This window comes from Adiantum capillus-veneris, chromosome 3 (genome assembly GCF_014529385.1).
Source record: "Adiantum capillus-veneris isolate H3 chromosome 3, ASM1452938v2, whole genome shotgun sequence".
Classification (NCBI taxonomy): domain Eukaryota; kingdom Viridiplantae; phylum Streptophyta; class Polypodiopsida; order Polypodiales; family Pteridaceae; genus Adiantum; species Adiantum capillus-veneris.
In genome coordinates, this window is record NC_140933.1 from 33,767,913 (window position 1) to 33,783,524 (window position 15,612).

Below are 15,612 nucleotides of genomic sequence, written 5' to 3' on the forward strand. Positions count from 1 at the left end.
CCCCATGCTAATTAACTACCTTGTTTCTAGGCTTCAACAATCCATGGGCAATCCATCCCTCCAAAGTGAAGTGCAATGGCACCTCCGTGCTCATGGGATTCTCCAAACTCCCCACCATGACGAGAGAATACTTAGGGAGCCTCCTTGTGAGACTCCCAAAAGAGGCCTCTCTCCGATTTGGGAAGAAGTAGAGGAACCATACAAAAGGCTCATAAATTTACTTCTTGATGATGTATCTCCTTCCCAAAGGGAAACTCAAGATCCCCCACCAAAGGAACAAGAAAGAAGTGAGTCTCCTGCCACATCGGTGGAGATGGCTCCATGAAGACGGCAGGCTAAACACTCTCCATAACCTCTTAAACGCAAAAGACCATTACACACTTCTCCACACCATAATTCAAAGAGGGATGACAAAAAGCAAGAGAAGAAAAAGGTGAGAAAGAGGACACCCTCTTCTCGATCTTCTTCATCCTCTTCCTCTTATGAAAGAGATGGTACACACAAAGAAGATCAAGGCAAGAAAAAGGCGAGAAAGAGGTCACCCTCTTCTCCATCTTACTCAAATTCTTCAACTTCTGAAAGTGATGGTGCAACTTTTGAACCATAAAAAAGAAGAGGCCATAGGAAATCCTATTCCGCGTGGAAGAGGTCGTCCAAGGTCAAGAAGTTCATAGAGGGAGGAAAGAGTATCTCTTTCCTTACCTATGATGGCACCTTTGGTGCTACGGACAAAGTATTGGCCTTTATCCAACAAGTCGATGCGGCGTTTGGACATGAGGGCTTCATGGAATCCTCTAAGCTACACTCTAGCACACGTGTGCTCACTTTCTCCGATTTCTATGAGCTTTGGTGAGCGTTCACAAGTTGGTAAAAAATTTTCGGATCTCGTAGAGCTCAGTCTGCTTAGACTTCTGATTCGGGCTCATTTCGTCCTTCTTTTCCACTATAGCTAGAACTACACAGACTATTTTGTCATTTTGTATAGAATTTTTGTCAGTGCTGTTTTTTGCATAGCTGGTGCCTTGCAGTCTTCTACGGTTTGTGCTATATAGCATGTGTTGCTCCCACTTTGTTTCTCCTCTTTTCAGGAAGTTTTCACATCAGGTCCAGCATTTACCATGGCTGACAACAACACAGATGTGTTCAAGATGTTTGCTGCTGAGGATAGATTAGATGGGGAAAATTACCCTATGTGGGCTTACATGATGCAACATGTTCTTGTGTCAAAGGGCGTCTTGAATATTGTGTAGAGCATTGATATACGTCTTGGTTCTGAGGATGCAAGCGATTTTGAGGATGTTGCAGGTCTTGCTGCAAGAACTGCTGCTATTAGATTTGTTTTGCCTACGGTAGAACAATCTCGTTGGGATGTAAAGGATGCGCAAGCTTGTGCATTGATTGCGTTGTCGGTGAAGTGCACCATTGTTCCTCACATTTGTTCAGCAAAATCTACAAAACAGGCGTCGGATATTTTGGCTAGTCTTTATGCAAGTCACAATGAGGCTAAAGTTTCTTTGCTGGGTAAAGAGCTGGAGTCGAAGATTATGCATGAGGAAGATGATATGGACACTTTCCTTGCTGATGTCAAGGATATCAATGAGCAACTTATTTCTGCAGGTGAAGTCATTTCAAACAGTTCCCTTGTGCAGACTGTTCTTGATGCCTTACCAGATTCTTACAAGACTTTTGCTAGTACTTGGAGACTTATGACCCAAGGAAATCCTGAAGTTGTCAAATTTGATGCCTTACTACATTCTTACAAGACTTTTCCTAGTACTTGGAGACTTATGACCCAAGGAAATCCTGAAGTTGTCAAATTTGATGCATTATGCACATTGCTGTTGCAAGAGTCACTTTTTAGAAAAAATAGTGCTAGGCAACGTGCAGTTGAACAGGCTTTTATTGCTTCTCAAAGAAAGGGTGTAACAGCAATGCAGCCACTTCTTATGGTTCTACTGTGAGTGGCAAAAAATTTGTTCCTAATGCTTCTGCTGGTAGCAATTCATTTGGAAATTCTGGTGATAAGGGCAAAAAGAAGATGCATTGCCATTATTGTAAAGCTAATGATCACTTGATCAAGTAGTGTCCTAAGTTGAAGGCCAAAGAGGCTAAGAAGAAAGAGGGTGGTTCCACTAAAAATGCAGCCATTGTTGAGTCTTTTGTAAAAGGAGACTGTGATGCTAATGTTGATGTAGAATGAGCTTTAGTGTAGAGTGCACTTACAATCCTGTTGTGCATGATGCATGCGTGTCGATTGCTACAAATTCACATGTGTGGTATTTTGATAGTGATGCTACAAAGCACATTACCTCACATCGTGAATTGTTCACCTCTCTCGAGTCTGTCCCTCATGGGAATTCAATCACTTGTGCCAGCAACGCCTCTTATCTGGTTCAAGGAGTTGGAAAGATTGTGTTTACTGTTGCAAATGGTAGTTATTTTATACTTGTTGATGCACTTTATGTACTTGGGATGAAGAAGAATCTTTTGTCTGTATCTGCGCTTGCTAGACTTGGACTTGTAGTCGAATTTGTGGATGACAGATGTACAGTTCATGATCTCAATTTTGGTGATAAAATTGTTGCATATGGCCTTTTGTGCCGTGGGTTGTATAAGCTCACTTTGTATGACAAGTGTGGACAAAATTTTGCAAATGCAGTTGCAGATTCAAGGGCTATTTCAGATACAAAACTTTGGCATGCACGTTTGGTCATCTAAATTTTGCCAGTTTACTCCGTTTGCAGAAATCTGATATGGTTGATTCTTTGCCACCTCTTGAAGAACCTATCAAACATGTTTGTGAAGGCTATATATTGGGTAGAATGCAGCATTATAAATTTCAAAAGGATGGTTCAATTAGGGCCACATGCAGGTTGCAGCTTGTGCATAGTGATGTTTATGGACCCATGCAAACTCCGTTCTTGGGCAATTACCTGCACTTTGTGACTTTCATTGATGATTACTCCAGGCATGCATGGGTATTTCCGCTTAAAGAGAAGTTCGAAATTAATATGTGGTTCAAACAATTTCTGGCTATGGCTGGAAATGTATCAAAATGTACTATGGGCACCCTCCGTTCCGATCGACGCGAGGAGTATATGTCTCATGAGTTTAATGCATTTTTGGCTAGTCGTGGGATAAAACAACAATGTATAGTGCCGTATATGCCTCAACAAAATGGTGTTACTGAGAGGAAAAACACGTTTCTTACCGAAATGGAAAGATGTATGGTCAAGAGTCAAACTTTACCACATTGGTTTTGGCTCGAGGCTATCATGTATGGCACTTATGTACTCAACAGGTGTCCTACAAAAGCGTTGTAGTCTATGACTAGAAAGCCATCTATTGAGTACATGCGTGTTTTTGGTTGTTTGGCTTATGGTTTAATGTCACAAGTGTAGCACAGATAATTGGATGATAAGGCTGTCAAATGTATTTTTGTTCATTATAGTGCTGAAATCAAAGGTTACAAGTTGTATCATCCACAAACAAAGCGTATTTTGTTTTCACGAGATGTAGTGTTTGTGGAAGATTCTGATTAGCCCTTGTTGTCATATACTAGAGACAGTAATGTAACATCACAAGAAAATTATGACACTTTGTTGTGTCTTTTCAGTGGTGGAAATACGAATGTAAATCCCAATGAGGAAAATGTATAGCCTATGGAGGTTTTCAAAAATGTTACAGATTAACCTATTACTGATGCAGATGTACATGATGTACTTGATGAGGAAAGGGCTAAAATTGAGCAGGCTGGAGGTATGCCAAAATGACTGGTGCATACATTACATGACAGTAAATTGGATGCACCTTTGTCTAGTCATACTCGTTCAAGCTCTCGCCATGCATCTTATGCATTAGATTGTTATGCTTTGGCTATGTCTAGCTTACATGATGTTGAGGAACCTCTCTCTTTTGATGAAGCACAAGATTCAAAAAATTGGATGGCTGCCATGCAATCAGAGTATGATGCACTTATACAAACTGACACATGGACTTTATGTGATTTTCCTTTTGGCAAAAAAGTCATTGGTATGAAGTGGGTTTACAAGTTGAAACGCAAACCGGATGGTGAGATCGATCGCCATAAGGCTCGACTTGTTGCAAAGCGTTATGCACAGCAAAAAGGCATAGATTATGAAGAGACTTTTGCTCCCACTTGTCGTATGACTACTGTGCATTTTCTATGTGCATTGGCAGCTCATTTTGGTTCGGATGTACATCAATCAGACATCGTTACTACTTTCTTGAATGGTGACATATTTGAGGAAGTTTATGTAATGCAGCCTCGTGGTTTTGTCAAGAAAGGACAAGAGGACAAAGTGTGCATATGTAAGAAGTCTTTGTATGGGTTAAAGCACTCTCCTAGTGCTTGGTATGAGAAAGTTGACACTCATTTGGTCAAACAAGTCTTTCGTAAACAGCCCAATAGAAAGCACATTGTATGTAAAGCGTGAGGGTGATGTACTTCTCATCGTGGTTCTTTATGTTGATGATTTGCTGATCATTGGACAAAATGAGAGACATATTGCTGAATTTAAGGCTGATTTGAATGCTACTTTCAAGATGAAAGATTTGGGGTTGTTGCATCATTACTTGGGTATACAGTTTAAGCAGTGTGATCGATAGTGGTATTGCCTTGTGTCAAAAAAGTAACATAGAGACATTGCTATGTAAGTTTGGACTTGACGATTGCAAACCTATTGCCACTCTCATGGAAACAGGTTTGAAGTTGAGTCTACATGATGGTGGTGATCCTACTGATGTCATGCTTTACCAATTGTTATTGGATGCCTCATTTATGTATGCAACACAAGGCCGGACATTCAGTTTTTAGTCTCACAAGTCAACAGATTTATGTATAGCCTAGGGTCTAAGCATTGGCAGGCTGTCAAGAGGATTTTCCGCTACCTTAGTGGCACTTTACATTCTGGCTTGTTTAATCCCAAGGGGGCATCATTGCCGCCAAACTTACATGTTTTTTCAGACTCAGATTGGGCTGGTTGTTTTGACATGCGAGTGTCCACAAGTGGTTTTTGTTTCATGCTTGGCAGTTCATGTATACCATGGTTGAGCAAGAAGCAACCACTATGGCCACTTCGAGTTGTGAGGCTGAGTACATGGTAGTCTTCACAGCTACGGTAAGTGTGTATAGCTCAGATGCTATAAGGAGTTTTTTGGAGCAAGAGATTGCGCATATGTACATACCCATGGAAGTGTAAATTGTATAACTTCCGCATAGACCCCTGGGAGGGGTATCTCTCATAAGTTTTAGCTTTGAGTCCTTTGAGGTTTAGATTTAGAGTTTTCATTGTCTAAAGAAGTTGAATACATAAATAGGACATATTTTCCTACTCAAAGTCACAAAATCAAGTTTCTTATGGACAAAACGTATTGTCAAAATTTAAATTTCATGATTGGTTATCAAAAAAGAGTCTATGAAAAAAATCTTCAATCATCTGGGAGCGTTTCAATCATTTAGATGGGTCAACCACTATAATTTTGATGACAGGATGACCAAATGCAACTAAAAAGAGTTCTTGAATTCTGTGAAGAATTTCTTTGGGAATAAATTTTCTAAAGATATAGCACCATGTTATTGGGGGAAGTGCTTGTGGGTTACTAGACCCCACGAGTAGGGCACACTTTCTAAGATTGCAAGCAATTTACTTAATTCCCTTCTAAAGAGAACTTGGCCAAAAAATCAACAGTAAAGGATTAATCCATCTAACTCAATTCTCAGATAGAAGCAACCTGAATTGAAAATAAGTAGACTAGATTGCTACCCTGTACCTTTTTTCAAGAGAGAATTTGATTGGAAAGCTTGACAGTGGCCCATGGATAGGAATTTTTATTTACCCCAAACAAAGAGAATATACTTCAAGCTTAGCTACAATGTAGATTGTTGCTTACCACTTAACAAACTATGGAGATGGTGGTGGGTGGTACTCATAGGGAACATTTGGGATCCCTTATGGCCTAGCACAATGAATCTCTTTATCTAGAAGGTGCTATGGGTGGAATATCGATAGGAATCAAAGAAAAAGCCAAAGCGATAGGCATTAATGTGTTCTTAGGATACAAAGTGGCAATCAAGTACCCCCTTGATCTATTCAAAGACTATCCGCTCATGGGGAATCTTTCAGCAAACTATAGAAATGGTTGAAAAAAACTTGGAAGACTCACTTTTACAAGAATGATCTTATTTTGACGAAAACGATTCTCAGTAACCAAGCCACTTTGATTTTCATACAACTTATACACATTTGCTATCGCAAAAAAAACCTATAAATCAAGAAACCTTCAAGTTTTCAAAGGAGACTTGCAAAACTGATAAGCTTGAAGAGATCATGCAAGAAGCAAAGAAAGGATTCTGTCTATTGGAAATCATAAAGACTCCGAAGAGTGGAAGCAAGCACTTTTGGACATTAGAGAAAGTTCTTCTTGTGAGTCTCCAACTACTAGCTTAACCACAGTTTGATTTGGCTCTGACATCACGAGATGTATATTGTTTACATCTACACAAGATACTCCACCCATTCTCCATTTCAAAGGCTACACAAAACCACTCATAATTTCAACTTTCATTATTTGAACTCGTCACGTTGAAATTGCAAGGGTCAAGGTAAAACACTAGGTTACAAGCCTATGGTGGCTTTTGTGGTGGCCTTAAGCATTAAAGAAAAAAGGCTAACGTGTGTGAAGATCTTCATTGAAAGGGAAATGCCTGCTTCTGCTCGCCTAGCCCCTTCCCTCCTATCTACCCTTCTTGCTCTCCATCTGTCTATCTTGTCTTGCAACAAAGCGACACAAACCTCCTTTATGCCCATTTGACCACACTTTGTTCTCCAGTACTATAGGCCCAAAACAGACATGCATATAATTTCTTGAGCAGATGCCCACCCTGGCCCCCCTTTGTTGGGTCACATATGACAACTAACAACCTACCCCTTGGATTGAACTCTTCAAAGGTAGCTTCCCTCTAAAAATAAAACGGATTCCCTCCTCAAAGTGGGAAATTCAACTCGAGCACACGACGTTCATGATGGGAACAACACATCATACCTAACCAGTAACATTTAATGTCCTAATAACTTGTGTGTAGCGGAAATGAGCATGAAAATAGTGGGCATTTCATTAGAATAGATTCCTAGTGAGAATTACAAGAGTGCTTGGGTGGAGAGAGAAACAAAAATCATAACACCTAGTTAGATAGCATCGACAATACTTTCAAAAGAGAGAGAAATTAAGCTAATGACAACAGTTGAGGACCGGATTTGCATGGAGCCGGTCCCCCCTCCAAAAGGCTTTGTATTATGGTTTCTCCCATCAAGAGAGACATTGTACAATACTATTCTTTGTGTTCCTTCAAGACTAGCTAGTGCAATGAAGATGAAAGCTTGATGCACTAAGCAAAACACTTAGCAAACACAACTTGACTCATCCCTGTTCTCAGACCCAAGACCTCACACACCTTCAAAGATGCTGAGAGCTAGCAGGGTATGAGAGTAGATTGAGAGGAAGAAGGAGTATCTTACAAGAAATATGTACATCTCCTCACATAATCACTCATATTAGCATAGCTTAGCTTAGTAATTAGCTTGGTAGAGGAGATGAGCATGCATTGAAGCTTGTCTCTTGGTTGGATTTGCATCCACATGCCAAGAGTGTGTCGTTGTAGGCTTCTATCTCACAAGCTTGGAGTAGGTGATGAGCTCTCCATTAAAGCTTGGGAAGAGATAGTCTTCTCTTTCTTCACACATGAGATTGTGTGTGTGATAATGCCTTGCAAAAATCAGCCCCCTCTCTCTCTTGGGCGAGCCCTCTTGCTATTTGCTCTTGCTGAGCCCTCATTGGCTCTCCCCAAGTCAAGCCAATGACAATTAAGAAGCATAAGTGATAGCCTTCTGACATGTGTCCCCCTTTCCCCTTTTGTGAGAGCTTTAGGTAATTAAATAATTAAACTAAACTCTCATTGGACCCCTTTGCCTCCTGGCCAATAGGAATCAGGCAAGTCATTGGGCTATTGAATGCTCATTGGACCCCTTGGGAGACTGCCCAATAGTCTTCTAGGAGACTTAATTCTCATTGGTTTCTTTTTATTAAATCTTTTTAAATTAATTAAAGTAGATTTACTCTAGCTTAATTCTCATTGGTCCACTTCAAGGGTCATCCAATAGAAACTGGGCACACCTTGTGGGCATATGGCCTAGGGAGGTGACATGTGTCCCTCATTCCCTTTGTGTAAAGGTAGCCTGTGTGTGTGTGTGTGGCTTTCTCTCTCATCCCCTAGAAGAAGGCCTCGCTCCGTCATGTGTAGGGATGTGTGTTGACTTTGGAGAGCACACAAAGCATCCAATTCCCCCTAAGCTTTAACCCTTTGGACACAACCTTTGAATTTTGGAACCTTAGCATTTTGGAAGTCTTAATGGGCTGAACCTTAGGGTCTTTTTAGCCCATTGTTGCACATGGCTCATTTGCAGATGGCCCCCCTTTGGATCCCTATTTTCCCTCCTTTGGATCCCTACTGTGGCCGGTTTGCTAGTTTAACCAATATTCTAGCTTTTTCTCCCCTGGCACTTCCCCACATTAAATGATCAGTTTAATATGAGAAAACCATTTAGGAGAATTAGATATTGATTATTATGACATTACCTCTCTCTTGAAATCATAGTCGTCCTCGACTATGGTGTAGAGAAGACAAAGCATATTCATGAGTCCTTTTCTTAGCGGGTAGAGGATCCCTATGTTACCCTACGACATCATTCCACAATGGATGACTAGTCCATTGGGCGCTTGAGAGTCTGAGGCTGCCGCAAGCATGTCTGCACATTAGTCCTATCAATCTTCCATAACAAGCTCTACTTGGTGTTTGGGAGACGTCGTCTCCGCAAACTTGATCTAAGCATGCATACTACTTCATTTTTGTGCACAATAAAGAAAAAGAGAGTCTTATAAGACAAAAAAACTTTGTTCATTTTGTACATTTGCTTACTCTTGGGAAGCATTGTAAGCATTGACAAGGTTTAGGTTATCCTTTAACTGTATGCCTTGCATCCATCTAGAATCTTCAAAAGGATAATTCTTAAACTTAATAAGATATCTTCGGATAGTCTTACCGCCTCTTAATACCTTGTCTTCATGTGGGAGAATGGACTCGGGCTGCAACACCTCCTCTTGGTCCTCGATCTCCGGTGGGTCTTCAATAGTTGGTTCTTGAGGTGGCTCTCCTTTGTAAGGCTTTAATAGGCTCACATGGAAAGCATTGTGTATGAGCAATGATTGGTCAACTTGAGTTGATAGGCCATCTCATTGATTGGCCTAAGAATCTGGAAGGGACCATAGTACCTTTTTGCTAGTTTAGCATAGTACTTTTGGTGGCCCGTAGGATTCTTGCCCGTCGTGTGCCTTAATAGAGCCTTGGTAAACTTTAACAAGACCCAATTGTTTTCTTTAAAGGCTTGGGCTCTTCTGTGCTTGTCAGAAGCAGCCTTTTGCCTTTGCTATGAGATAGAGATAGCATCCTTAATCTTTTGAAAAGATTCTTGTAGATCTCGGCTATACTCATCTGCAGCGAAGATCTTCCCATGTACCTTAAGTAGCAAGGGAATTTTTGATCTTCCCTCAATTACCTCGAAAGGTGCTTTTCCCGTGGAAGTATGTATAGTGTTATTGCAAGCATACTCCACTAAGGGTAAGTACTTCTCCCATTGGGATCTTTGATCTACTTCCGTTACATAGGCTTTTAGTAGATCGAGAATTCTTAGGTTAGCTATTTCACTTTGGCCATCCGTTTGTGGATGATAGGCCGAAGAGAAGTTTAGCCTTGTTCCTAAATTCAGACCCTTCCGGAAATTACTGGTCATTCTAGGATCTCTATCCGACACTATGGACATTGGCAAGCCATGGTACTTGAAAATTTGTGAAATGAAGAGGGTTGCCATTTGATGGGCTTTGATAGTCTTTTTGACAGGTATAAAATGCTCTTGTTTACTAAACCTGTCTACTATCGTCCATATTCCCATATTCCCATGGATAGACTTAGGCAATCCAAAGATAAAATCCATGGATATGCTCTCCCATGGTGAATTAGGGATTGGCAAGGGTTGAAGCAATCCAAATTGCTTCCCTCTGTCAAATTTTGTCTTTTGGCATACCACACATTTAGAAACATACTCTTGTATGTTCACTTTCATGGTAGGCCAATAGAAATATGTTCCAATTCCCTTTAAGGTAGACTGAATCCCTCTATGCCCCGCATAAGGTGGAGCATGAGATTCATACATTACTTTCTCACGTAGTGAGTTAGTAACACATAGTCTATTGCCATAGAGAAGATAACCATCTTGTAAGGTAAATGGTTCTTCTATCTTCCCTAATGCAAGGGCTGAAATCACATCTCTAAAATCGGGATCAATAGCATACTCATCTATCATTGAAGATAGATCATTGTGAGTTGCTATGGAAACCGCATTCACTCTCGGCCGTCTTGAGAGTGCATTAGCTACTTGATTATGCTTGCCAGCAATGTGAGCAATATGAAAATGAAGTACTTGGTCTGCGTCATGAAGTACTTAAGACTTTGGTGATCCGTTCGCAGAATTAAAGGAGTCCCCAATAAATAGTGCTTCCATGAGTCTAAGGCATGTAGAACTGCAAGGAGTTCCTTTTCATATATGACTAGAGCTTTCTCAACATGGTCAAGCCTTCGACTCTCATAGACTATGGCATGCCCTTCTTGGAGTAAGACAGCTCCAAGGCAATGACCACAAGCATCACATTGGACCTCAAATGGTTTTGAGAGATCAGATAGTGTAATCACAGGTTGAGAGATAAGCTTTTCGAAAGCATTGTTCTCCTTAGCATACCATGTGAACCTAACGATTTTCTTTGTTAGGTCATGTAATGGTCCCGCAATTTGTGAGAACTTTTCTATGAAGCGTCTATAGTATGCACACATACCTATAAAGCTTCTTAGTTCATGAAGATTCCTTGGTTTAGGCCATCCTTTTATTACCTCTAACTTTGATGGATCCATTTGGATGCCATCTTGAGAGATAATATGACCTAAATACTGAATCTCTTGCAAGAAAAATTCACTTTTCTTTCGATTAACATAAAGTTTATTCTCTCTTAAAACTTAAAATATTACCTGGAGGTGTTGCTTGTGTTCCTCCAATGAATTAGAGTAGATGATAATATCATCAAAGAACACTCCAGTGAAGGTTCGATGAGGCCTAAACAGCTTCTCCATCAAGTGGTTGAATGTGGCTGGTGCATTGGTCAAGCCAAAAGGCATGACAATGTATTCGTAAAGACCAAATGTGGTGCGAAATGCGGTCTTTACAATGTCTTGATCAACTATCCTTATTTGATGATAGCCACTTTTTAGGTCAATCCTACTGAAGTAGGCCGATCCTTGTAGCTTATCAAATAGGTCTTCTACCCGTGGAACGGGAAACCTATTCTTGATAGTGATCCTATTTAGTGCTCTATAGTTGACACATATACGATATGTGCCGTCTTTCTTTTGCACTAAATGCACAGGTGAGCAAAATGGAGATGAGCTTGGCCTAACCATACCCTTCTCAACTAACTCATGCACTTGACGCATAATCTCCTCTTGTTGAGCTTGAGAAACTCTATAAGGAGGTTTGTTAGGCGGTGAACTTCCTGGAAGAAGTTCAATTGCATGGTTATCATTACCTCGTTTAGGAGGTAGATCACAAGGGATGTCGTCAATAAAAACATCTTGAAACCCCTTGAGAAAATTGGATAACAGTAATTCCTTTTGGTTGCTTTTATTTTCTTTTGCTAAAGCATTAGGTTCATTTTGAGAGTCCTTAACAAAAATCATGTACACGGAAATAGAGATCTTTATTGACTTGTTGAAAGCTGGTGTATGTACAATGGGAATAGTGTTACCCATTTCCTTAGCATCTATATACATGTCTTTTTCCCTGAACTTAAAGGAGATTCTCCTTTCAGGAAATTTAACATCGGCAGCCAGGCGGTCAAACCATGGTGCCCCTAGGATTACATCCTCATGCTTGAGAGGAGAGATAAAGAATTCCTCTTTGTCCACATAGCCTTGGACATGAAGCCTCAATTTCCCGATTAAGGGAGTGATTGAAGCTTATTGCCCCTTGAAGGCACTGCCTGCGGGTAGGACATCTCCCATCTCATAGGATTGTATGCCTAGCTTGGTGGCTAACTCTATAGATATAAAATTGTGAGTAGAACCAGGGTCAAAGAGAATAAAAGCATCATGTTCTCTTACCTTTCCCCCAAGCATGGCATAGAGGAGATCCTTTGTGATGAGTTTGGTGAGTCTCCTCCTCTTGGATTTCAACCAAGGAAGCTCTAGGAGGATCTTGGCGGTTGTTCTTTTGGGGACAAGCGCGGTACGCATGCCCTTGTTCGCTGCACTTGAAACACCAATTATCCTTGTGATAACATTCAAGCTCTTTAGGAGAGAGTTTGTTCTTACCTTTGTAAACTCCCTTCTCTTTAGCTTTGTTGGAGTTGCCCTTAGGAGACTTTTGGACATTGTCCTTCCCCTTAGGCTCATTGGAACCCTTGTTTTCCGGGGGCTTATTATTTCTTTTAGCCCCTGTTTGGAAATTGATTCGAGAGGCCACCATAGTATGGTGTATTATCGCCGATATGGTACGTGGCCTTTGGGAGTTGACATACTCCGCTATTTCTTCAGTTAAGCCCACACAAAATTGTTGCTTTTGCTCTCCAAAATCCAACTTCTTGAAGACAGTGGCTTTGAGTTGTAGGTCCCAAAACTTGTCTACATATTTGTGGATGGATTCATTGGGAGAGAGCTTTAAGCTTCGCCATTCGATGAGTACTTTGTCTTTGGCATCAGTGGCCAAAAATTGCTTCATAATGGAGGCTCTTAAAGCTTTCCATGTTCGTGGAGCTTCACCGTTGGCTCGTAGGATAGACCACCATTGTCTGGCAGACTTTTCAAAGTGCATAGCTACATGGCGTAGCTTAGAGGACTCCGTGAAGCCCTCATCTCAAAACGCCGAATCAAATTGTTGGATAAAGGCCAAGACTTTGTCCGTAGCACCAAAGGTACCATCATAGGTAAGGAAACTGATGCTCTTCCCTTCCTCTTTGAATTTCTTCAGCTTGGAGGACCTCTTCCATGCGGCATAGGATTTCCTATGGCCTCTTCTTTTTGATGGTTCAAAGGTTGCACCATCACTTTCTTCAAAAGGTGAAGAATTTGAAGAAGGTGGAGAAGAGGGTGACCTCTTTCTCGCCTTTTTCTTGTCTTGATCTTTGTCGTCTTCACCATCGCTTTCATAAGAGGAAGAGGATGAAGAAGATGGAGAAGAGGGTGTCCTCTTTCTCGCCTTTTTCTTCTCTTGCTTTTTATCATCCCTCTTTGAATTTTGGTGAGGAGAAGAATACGATGGTCTTCTCCGCTTTGGTGGTGATGGAGAGCGTTTTGCCCGCCGTCTTCGTGGAGCCATCTCCACCGAGGTGGCAGGAGACTCGCTTCTTTCTCGTTCCTTCAGTGGAGGCTCTTGAGTTCTCCTTTGGGAAGGAGATGCATCATCAAGAAGTAAATTATTGAGCCCTTCATATGGATTCTCTTCTTCTTCCCGAATCGGAGAGAGACCTCTTTTGGTAGTCTCACAAGGAGGCTTCCTAGGTGTTCTCTTGTCATGGTGATGAGCTTGGAGAATCCTGTGAGCACGGAGCTGCCGTTGCACTTCACTTTGGAGAGATGGATTGCCCATGGCTTGTTGAAGCCTAGTAACAAGATAGTTAACAAGAATTGAAGCATCATTAGTAGCTTGCTCATGAGCAAAATCAAAGTTACCAACATTAATTTCACTCTCTTTACTATTGTCAGCCATTCTAACAACCTTTAGGTGTAAAATTTTTAGGTGTACTTTGGCACTTCAAGCCCTAGTTGCTACTCCTCTTTACCCCTTTAGAAAAAGCACTCAAGCTACACTACCCGCGGCTCGAATACCATTAATTGCAACGAATAGAAGAGAGGTTCTTTCGACACCAAAACAGCACCGGCTCCTGTCAAGCTTCTAATAGCTCAATAGTGGTTAAGCCATAGGCAAGCCCCGTAGGACTCCACTATTAAGACCATAGCTCTCGACGGTGATGCCCCGTTAACTGCATGAAGGCAGGCGCACTGCGAGGCTGAAATATCCATATTCTACTTACTCACAAGCAATTGATAATACAACCATTTGTAGCTAGCTTGAGGAGCTCCCTTCTTGAGCAAGAAAAGAGAAACCTTGTGCTCTGATACCAATGTAACATTTAATGGCCTAATAACTTGTGTGTAGTGGAAATGAGCATGAACATAGTAGGCATTTCATTAGAATAGATTCCTAATGAGAATTACAAGAGTGCTTGGGTGGAGAGAGCAACAAAAATCATAACACCTAGTTAGATAGCATCGACAATACTTTCAAAAGAGAGAGAAATTAAGCTAATGACAACAGTTGAGGACCAGATTTGCATGGAGCCCGTCCCCCCTCCAAAAAGCTTTGTATTATGGTTTCTCCCATCAAGAGAGACATTGTACAATACAATTCTTTGTGTTCCTTCAAGACTAGCTAGTGCAATGAAGATGAAAGCTTCATGCACTAAGCAAAACACTTAGCAAACACAACTTGAATTATCCTCATTCTCAGACCCAAGACCTCACACACCTTCGAAGATGGTGAGAGCTAGCAGGGTAAGAGAGTAGATTGAGAGGAAGAAGAAGTATCTTACGAGAAAGATGTACATCTCCTCACATAATCACTCATATTAGCATAGATTAACTTAGTAATTAGCTTGGTAGAGGAGATGAGCATGCATTGAAGCTTGGCTCTTGGTTGGATTTGCATCCACATGCCAAGAGTGTGTCGTTGTAGGCTTCTATCTCACAAGCTTGGAGTAGGTGATGAGCTCTCCATTAAAGCTTGGGAAGAGATAGTCTTCTCTTTCTTCACACATGAGATTGTGTGTGTGATAATGCCTTGCAAAAATCAGCCCCCTCTCTCTCTTGGGCGAGCCCTCTTGCTATTTGCTCTTGCTGAGCCCTCATTGGCTCTCCCCAAGTCAAGCCAATGACAATTAAGCAGCATAAGTGATAGCCTTCTGACATGTGTCCCCCTTTCCCCTTTTGTGAGAGCTTTAGGTAATTAAATAATTAAACTAAACTCTCATTGGACCCCTTTGCCTCCTGGCCAATAGGAATCAGGCAAGCCATTGGGCTCCTGAATGCTCATTGGACCCCTTGGGAGACTGCCCAATAGTCTTCTAGGAGACTTAATTCTCATTGGTTTCTTTTTATTAAATGTTTTTAAATTAATTAAAGTAGATTTACTCTAGCTTAATTCTCATTGGTCCACTTCAAGGGTCATCCAATAGAAACTTGGCACACCTTGTGGGCATATGGCCTAGGGAGGTGACATGTGTCCCTCATTCCCTTTGTGTAAAGGGAGCTTGTGTGTGTGTGTGTGGCTTTCTCTCTCATCCACTAGAAGAAGGGCTTGCCCCCTCCTGTGTAGGGATGTGTGTTGACTTTGGAGAGCACACAAAGCATCCAATTCCCCCTAAGCTTTAACCCTTTGG